The sequence below is a fragment of the Acomys minous genome (genome assembly GCF_964271855.1).
Source record: "Acomys minous genome assembly, chromosome: 1".
Taxonomy (NCBI): Eukaryota; Metazoa; Chordata; class Mammalia; order Rodentia; family Muridae; genus Acomys; species Acomys minous.
In genome coordinates, this window is record NC_140483.1 from 164,079,572 (window position 1) to 164,089,017 (window position 9,446).

General features: G+C 35.7%; 1 long non-coding RNA gene across 1 annotated transcript; it reads left to right on the forward strand.

Annotated features, from left to right (window-relative positions):
• The first annotated feature begins 2,248 nt into the window (after window positions 1-2,248).
• LOC311597620 lies at window positions 2,249-5,502 on the forward strand. The gene is made up of 4 exons (XR_014779282.1): window positions 2,249-2,324; window positions 2,498-2,552; window positions 3,988-4,100; window positions 5,244-5,502. It is a non-coding gene; the product is annotated as an uncharacterized lncRNA (long non-coding RNA).
• The last annotated feature ends 3,944 nt before the right edge of the window (window positions 5,503-9,446 follow it).

Here is a 9,446-nt window from a genome sequence, read left to right on the forward strand (position 1 = left end):
GGTTTTTGTTGGACTCCTAACACAGGGTGTGAGGGTGCGTCTGACTATTTTTCTTGCTTATGTTACTCTTTCTCTCCATCAGAGTTGCCTCACTCAGTCTTAATATGAAGGCTTATCCCTAGTCTTATTGCAACTTGTTATGCCCTGTTCAGTTGACATCCCTGGGAGAACTACTCTTTTCTGAAGGGAAACAGAGGGGGAGTGGATCTGGAGGGAAAACAGAGGTAGGTAGATAGTGGGAAGGGGAGAGGGAGTGGAGGCTGCTGTTGAGATGTGTTTTATAAGAGAAAAATGAAAAAGAAGACAATTGCCAGAAACATATGGCAAGCATTGCTGAGAAATAAATAAATACATAAAACAAATAAATGATTAATTAAATAAATTATTAAAAAGACAAAACAAACATACAAACAAAAACTTCAAGAAGTTGGTGTCCTGTTTGATTTCAAACATGTCAAAGATTCAAATCACTGAACATCATATAATGTTTTCTCAAGATGTGGTCAGATGATTTTCCTGCTTCAGATTGGTAATTGTACCAGTTGTGAGTAATGAGGTTTTCTCCTTCACAAATCTTAAGTAGTTTTCATATAAAATTATGCTTGATCATATGTTCAGTGACATTTGTACCCTTCCTCACAGGCAGATGGGAATTCAAGGAGCACGGTTTTAAAGTAGCAGGACTGTCTCTGACATGGACTCTGTTGCCTGCTTTTCGAACACTTCCCCATGAGGGGACTGCCTTGCTAGGCAACAGGGAAGAGGAATAAATCCTGATATATGATGAGTTGGGGTGGGTGAGTAGGGGGACTCCCCTTTTCTGAGGAATGGGGTGGGGGAGGGGAGGAGAGGACTTAGAGGAGAGGAAGGAGGGGGCTATGGCAGGGATGTTAAGGAAAAATAATTCAGTTTATTTAAAATATTTAAGGTTAGTAAATCCTTATGCAATCTTTAAAAATAAGAATCTTATATAAAGAAAAAAAATCAGCCCACAGAAGTCTCAAATGTTCTGCAGCTAGCTGCTTCTCAGAATTTGTCAATACTAATCTTACTCTAGCCAGAGAGCTGGAAAATGTGGGGCAGTCTGCAAACTATTTAGACTATGGTCTAAGTTACGAGTTTTTAAATCATTTTTAGCTTGTAAAGACTTTTGTATAATTCATTTTTATCATATTCACCCCTCTTGCATTCATCACTGCAGATCTATCCCCATTACCCTACCTACTCAACATTTTAACCTGTCCCTTAAATGACAAATAATCAAGAAGAATTTATGCTGGCCATATATTCTTAAAGGTGTATGCCTCTGTTGGAGGATAATCTACTACCTGGAGCCACATCCTTGGAGAAAATTGACTCTCATCTAGAAGGTATCAACTACCTTATCTAGACGTGAGGTTTTGTTCTCATCTCCCGTCTAGATGCTAGAATTTTCTAGAAGTAGAGCCTGTGGAGGTCTTGTGCGTGTTGTATTAACTGCTGTGAATTCACACGTGTGAATTTCTGCTGTGTGACCAGAAAATACTGTTTCCTTGTAGTCATTCATTACCTTACGTTGATGGCTTTTACACTGTCTGTTCCCTCTTTTGCTATGACCTGTGGTCATGGGAAAAATATAATAGAAATATCCCACTTAAAGCAGAACAGTTTCTTATTTCCTGTACCTTAATCAAATGGGAATTGCCATTTACTACAAAAAGAAGCTCCTCTGATGAAATTTTGGAGATGCCCTAATCTATCAATACAGTGATAATTCAGAACAGTCATAGGGGAGGGGAATAAGGGGAAAGTTGGAGGGAGGGCAGAAGGGAGGGTACAAGGGATGCCATAACCATTGAGATGTAACAAGAATAAATTAATAAAAAATTTTTAAAAAAGAATTAGATAGCCATGTAATAATACTAGGTTCTCACCCAGGTCTGTGATCTATCTATACATAGATTCTTGAGCCTAATAATGTCTCTACGCATGGGTTCCAATCTGTAGAGCATGACAAATCCAATCAGAAAGTGATTGGTTATACCTCTAATGTTTATGCCACTATTGTACTAATGGGCCTGGTTTACCAGGCTAATCATTATTATAGCTCACAGGGTTGAAAACTGGGTAAAATTGGTGACTGTTTTTCTCCTCTGGTACCATGTATACCTCCAGACACTATGAAAGCTAGCCAGCAGAGATGAAGATTCTAGGTGAGTAGTGGTATAGATATTCTGTGTTCTATGACTCAAGTGTATGTTGTCATCAGCAAAAGAGTCAGCATCAATTTCTGTAGGGTAACCAAGATCACCAAGCAAAATGACACAAAGCACAGCACAATAGCAGTAAGGAAAAAACCTAATAGGTAACCAATTGGCTCAGTTTCTTGGAACTGTGGCTTATTGATTTATCTCAGAAATAATTCTTTACAATATTGCCTGGGTGCAGAATTATTTTAGAAACCAAAGACTTTCAGAAAAAAAGTTGTATTATGTTGTTTGTTGCTTCTTGTTTTCAGAAAGGAAACTTCAACAGACAATACCTGTTAACAATGGCAGTAAAAATGTTTTAAGGTAATTTACATATGAATAAGCCTCAAAGATGTTGTTTAGAAGTAAGATTACTATTTTTTTTCTCCAGAATAGAAGGGATGCATAAAAGGTAGGTGTAATTGTTACAGATTGTTGGAGAGAGAAGGTAACATATGTAGGAAGGATGAATATGCCATCTCCTTTACAAATGGTAGACACCCAGATAATGAACACATTAGTAACAGATGTGGGTTTTGTTCTCTTCAGGACTATACAGTGACATTTGAGATGTATTTACTCATGATATTGTCACTCCCAGTTCACACTTGGGTCACATTAGTTTTGTATTAAAATTTTTATATGTCACACACTATAGGCAATTTAGAGAAAGATTTTTATTGTGAAAGAAATTTGAAAAATATTTCCATGAAAAGCAATTTGCTTTACAAGGCTTTGTCAATATTCTCAGTGCAATTACTATAGATTATATGAGTTTGAAAATGAGCTTTCTTGTTTTCAAACCAGTCTTTCTTTTGTTTGATTCTCCCATGAAGTCATAATCCTCTGTTTGTGCAGTGTCTGTTGCCATGGAGAATAATGTGATGTTACAAATTTGCTATTATTTATGACTTCATTGTAGGATGGATCTGAATGAGAAATCAATCTCTGATTTCTTTACCAAATATTTGGTGAGTTATATAGAAACAGATGAGAGTATTTCAGTTTTCACTTTTTAATTGGCAGGTGAAATTAATGTTACCGTAATCAATATTCAGTAATTTCAAATGTTAAAATAAATACTTTAAAGTAAATAATGAAATGAGAAACAATAAGATTAAATTTGTGTTCTGTTCAAAAACTATTTGTTAAGCGACACAAACTTCTTGAGAAGTGACTTGTCAATGTAATTTCCTAAGTTTCTCCTTGATTCTTTCATGTTGACTTTCTTTGTTAAGAAAAGCTAAATAGCACTCTGGTGCATAAGCCCATCACCCACCAAATATTGAATTCTGATCTTTAATAAACCAATATTGATTTACTTCAGTGCTTCTGTTTGCTGAGCTGAGCCCCACTGGCATAGCTGAAAAGACCCCCATAATTTAATCAAATTGCTATTGTTTCATTTGAGTTTTTAATTTGTGCATAAATCAGGTTCTAAGATTTCACAACTTATTTTTTCCAGTAAAATAACCCTCCCTTCTTAGACCAAAAATTCTAGAGCATAGTAGTTTCATTTTTGTGTATACACTGTCAAATAAAACACAGTGGACCTATTTTTCCCCTGCAAACTCAATTGCTTTCTTCACATGGGGATTGAGCCTTAAAGACTCAATATACGATCTAACAAACCTTTACATGAAAACTTCATGTTTCAGATCTTAAGCAGACACCCAGTATCTCCAACACTAAGTTAGGCAATATTTTGCTTCATTAGAACTAAAAAAAATTCTGATCATTTTCTTTCACCACTTAACAGGTGGAAAAAGAAAGTCAATTAACCCGCCAATCAGAAACCAAAGAAATCTTGATATTTGGAGAAATAAAGTGGCTTTCCAATGATCTTGAGGCTGATTGACTAATACTTCAGAGGTAAAAACTAAAGATCTTTGGAGTTTGATTTTAGGTAATCATGGTCAGGTGGAAATTTTCATCTCTCCTTTAGGTTTCACTTTATAGTAAATAAAACTTGTTTTGCTCAGCATAAATATTACATTTTCTCTTTATTTAATAGCTTTTAAAAATAACTTAGTGTTCAATATAATCAAATAAAGGTACTCATTATTTCTCTAAGAAAGAAGCTGATGAATTATTTAAGAATGTGAATGGGATGGTGAACTAGCCTGTAGTGGTGAAATTTTTTACTGAATTAATATTGTCACCAGTGACTTTAGTTTCACCTGAATATTAGTAAATGAAAACTGACATGTTCTCATCTGTTCCTATATAACTCATCTAATATTTTGTGAAGAAATTAGAGATCAATTTCTTCATTCTGATTCATCACATGACCACATGATGAAGTCATACAGACTCACCATCAGTGGATGATAATGAGGTTTAAAAAAAAGCTATAAGTTCTCACTTTCTGCATAACATAATTGTTTTCTTAAATCAATGCAAATCTAAAGAAAACCTAAGAATAATATCTTATGGTAATTTAAACAAGTCATATATTTTTTATCTATAAAATCGTTATGAATACTTCTCTTATATTTTTGGTTGTGAGCCTGGACTTTACTGGCTGAGCCATCTCTCCAGCCCAGAAATCATTCTCAATGGAAGTATTTTTTCATCAATGGTATATGTCCTTTTCTTAACTCATTGTTTGAAGTTATTTTCTCTTGTTGGATAATGACAAAAGAATTATTTCTCCGCTAGCCAAAGTTGGAAGCTGATTCCATATTACACAGTGAAATAAGAGAGGGAGAGAATACAGAAATAGAAGATATGGGACAGTGGTTAGCATAGAACTTTTAAATCAGACAGATATAAAATTTGTCTTATTTGTGTGCTTCCTTACCTAATGGTAATAGGAATTATCATAAAGCCATCACAACTGCTTGACAAAGATCCACCAAAGCTAAGCTGCATGATACAGTTGCCATTGTGCCATCTTTCACTTTTGGTCTTTATCTCCACATGTTGGGTGCTTGGAGTTTTTTAATATTTGTACGACTTGGAGCTATTGAATTGATGGGAACTTTTTTATGAATCATTTATGTCTTCTTCCAGGAATATTGCTTCTAAGCTTCCTCAAGAAATTCCTGAGCATACTACTTCTCCAGCTTTTAGGAAGATATTCCTCTCTGGCCCTACTTGAAAGTCTTTCTTATGCTCTGGAGGCCAGGACTCAGTGAAAGATGCCAGAGATCTTCTTATGAGGCTCTGATTTCAAAGTATTCCTGGAACATTTTGCCCCTAAGGAAAAAGTTAATCAGAACAAAATAAACTCAAAAAGGTAAACAAGATCCAATGCCCATAATAAATAATAAACATTGTTAAAAAAAGACATCCCCTTCTTATAAAAGTCACCTCATATAGGGCCACTGTGGTATCATATGACAAAGAAACAAGAGTACCAATAAATTCTATGGATTTATACAATATAAATGTATTATGGCAGAAATTGAATAATAACTGCAGCGTCTTGTTCCTAAGGACAATTAGAACTCTGACCATTAAAAGTTGATGATATACTACTTGGGACATAACAATCTGTCTAGGTTGGTTTGCAGATGTAATTAATATGCTTTATCTCTAGTATCTTTGAAATCACTAGAGATACCAGTCTGTGAATGGGCTGTCATGATTTGGCAAAATATGACTCTAAATTCTTAAAAGGTGGGTTGTGGGATTAATGAGGGAAAATGATTGTAAAAGATAACTCAGTTTTGTCATGGTTTTTCAGTGATGACTAAGTGGAAGTCAAAACTCATTGTATGAGAACAAAAATGATACAATCTATGCTTGGAACAACATGAGTCTATCCCTACCTACTGAGTTCTGTATAAATAAAGAAGCATCCCAACTGCCAGTCAGTCAAGCTGCAAGGCTTCCCCTCCACCATGCCTGACTCATACTACTTCCCTGACTCCTTATTTCCTCTGTGAGACCTGGACATTGCCAGGGCTAGCCCATGCACTTCCTTTCTGTGTGGTAACAAATGACAATAGTACACAGGGTGAATTTTGCTCTTTCCCTTTCTAAATTGCTCTTATACCTTCTAGATGCAGTCATCACCCTGATTCTCAGCTGTAATGAGGGAAGTGTGTGCCATAGGTTCTTCCTTGTTCCTTCTGTTAGATATATTTTTCATAAATAGAGCTACAGTGGGTCTAATACACAACAACATCCTATGTGCAGCCACCACATCTCTGAGTTCCTTTCCAGTGTTTGTTGTAAGATTCAATAAACTAACCTATCTAGGAAAAGAGGAATTACACAAAAGCTAATGAAAAGTGGCTGATAAAGTTTCAGTTTGTCCTCTTGGTGTACTCATGCTGTACTGTGAAGAAAGCATCCCATGTGGGTAGGATCACAGTCATTTTGTTTTTGCTTCTCTGGCCACATAAATGAGGTACCATTTACAATGGCATCTTTCCCTCCCCTCTCACTTTGCTTAGTTTAAACTTCTGGTCATACTAAAATGAATATCAGATTACCTGCAGTTTGGTTATTACTCTATATGAAACCTACATTCAAAATTCTCTTAAGATCATGACAGTGAAGGAAACTGTTTGAAGCAGAACCTTGGACCATCAATTGTCCTCATAGAAAACAATTTAGTTTCATTTGCTTTTGATATGAAGGAGTATCGCCTATATATATCAATTTAAAACCACTAGAAATAGTGTAGTAAAGGATGCTATAGATGCAGGAAAGGCACTGGAAAATGGCTAGTGATTTGATAACTGCCCCTTGGCTGAGAGGCCCTGTGGGAACACAGAGGAAGGGGATTCAGGCTATCCAGATGAGACCTGATAGGCTGTGGCCTACCAGAGGGGAAGGAGCCTCCCTCCACCTCTATCAGCAGTATAGTGGAGGGGTAAAGGGCAGAAAAAAGAGGGAAGTTGGGAATAGGAGGATAAGAGAGAGGGGATTATGTATGTAATGTAAGAGAGAGTAAGTATGTAATATGGACAAATTATAATAAAACACAATTTAAAAATTTAATAAAATATTTAAAAATTTTTGTCAGTATTAAAAGTACCTACTGGTTTTCTAATAGGATGAGAATAGAAACTTACAGAACTATCACTATATTTAATGTCCAAAAATGTGATTATTTGTACACATTCTTTCTGCTTTGCATCTGTTTGGTGGACTAAGTATACATTCAATTTGCTGTGGTACTGTCCTGTTGCGAGATGGTTATAAAGGCATATCTCTGAATGCTTAGAATTTGTCTTCATGCACTAAGCAATAACTACCATTTCAAATTGCACGGGTATTATGAATAGAATGAGAACATGATAGGAAAAAAATGATGGATAAGGAGATAATTTATTCCTTTTTTTATGTTCATTTGAGCTAAACTGAAATTCTACTTTCAGAATGATATTTACCAGTGACAACTTATTCTCTGACTGTTGAGCAAACAAACTTTTGCATTTATATTAAGGTCTCCAGCAAAGATGTAAGAGATCATATGAGAGTTTCACTGAGGATTTTTTGGTAGCCAATATTTTAACACAGATTTTGTAAAAAGGTTTTAATTTTTTGATAGGAGTCTCAGTGAGAGTACTACTACTCAAAGGAGAGGTTTTTCTTCTAAGTTACTCCAATCTCAATTATAACCTATTGATCAAGCATTTATTACTAGATTTTAATTACTGATGTGAAAAAAATGATGGGAAGCAAGAAATATTGTGAACATCTTTGAAGGGAGGCTTTGAAGATAAGATACCTATTCCCTGTCATTAAATAATATCAGTCAATTTGATTTGGGCACTTTAGGAAGTAATTGCCCTTACAACTTGTTGCTGGCATAGACTCATACATTTTTCTGCTGCACCATTAATGCTTCCAGAGAAAGAAGAAATGTCCTCTTGTGTAGACTGTGTAATCCCGTTTCTGAAAAGGAAATTCTACTTTTTAGGGAATGTGGAGTCTGACTAACGCCATTGTGTTAAAGGGCTACCATACTCCATTGTATCACAAAAGTCCTCCAACTCTAGTCTATAAAGAACTCCCTGGATGAGGTCAAGCTAAGAGCCAATTTTTATGTTTTAAGGAAAAAAATTGTTTATACCCCCAGGTCTGGGTAAAATTCTATGCACCATATTATTTCAACCGGAAATGAATCCCACCTTACATTCTATAAGTGCTCACCTAGCAACCACCAATCAGCTTCTTTGGGAAAGCACTCAGAATTCAAATATACTTTCTGCTGGTCAAACTCACCACAGTGGTCTGGCCCATAAGACAGCCAATCAGCGACAGATATGTCTGTTCAAATGTCATCTAATCATATACTGTAAAACCGATTTCTTTGTTTAAAACCTATAATAACCCATCTCAATTGAGGCTCATAGCCACTTTCCTTACACCTGCTCTGTCAGTACATAGAAGGTATGGCCCAAGTTCGAGCTTGCAATAAAGACTTCCCTTTGTGATTGCATTTGAACTTGGATCCTGGGTGGTCTCCTGGGCGAGATGTCTCTCACAACTTGGGCATAGCGCTCTCTTCAGTGGGATGAGAAATGGAGGAATACTTCAGGCCTCTGTTGTTACGTATCCATTCTCCTTTCCATTAGGAAAAAAAGGAACAGTATCCATATGGAGGAGGTTTTAAGATGTGTGTGCATTTTTCTATTTTGGGGCTTACCTAGATTTAGAAAATGGAGCTCATTGCTTGCTTCCAGTTCCACAGCCAGTCACCCAGTGAATGAACCAGCGTCCACATTCCTAAGATTGTGGAGTTAAGGGTGTGTTCTGACTAACTTAGTGTCCTTTAGAAATGCATACCTTCTACAGGTCTCTAAAGACCAGTTTGTGTGATGGAAATGGGAATGAAGGACAGACTATTGTCATGGAAGAATTTGCACATGTGTCTAAGTGAGAAAAATCATGTTTTCATTTCTATCAGTCTGATTACATATTTCTCAAGTGTTTCCTAGTTGGTTAAAATTTGGTTGGGATTAAAAGAATGTGAACCATTACCACTGTTAAAACCCCAGCAGCTTTTTTTATTGAATTACAAAAAAAGGAACAATTTTTTTTAACAGTTGAATGAATCTCTTATTTTAAGCAATGGTTCTTTTAAAATTCCCACAGTGGAAAAAAATGTTGTGTCTATACTTTAGAATTTAACTTGATTAACATGAAAATCATATATTTTGGTAAATACCCTGGAGTTATTCTACTCAAAGTAAAATTTAATATAAAATTGTGCATATAAGGCTGTAGAATAAAATGATTAATATAAAATGAAGT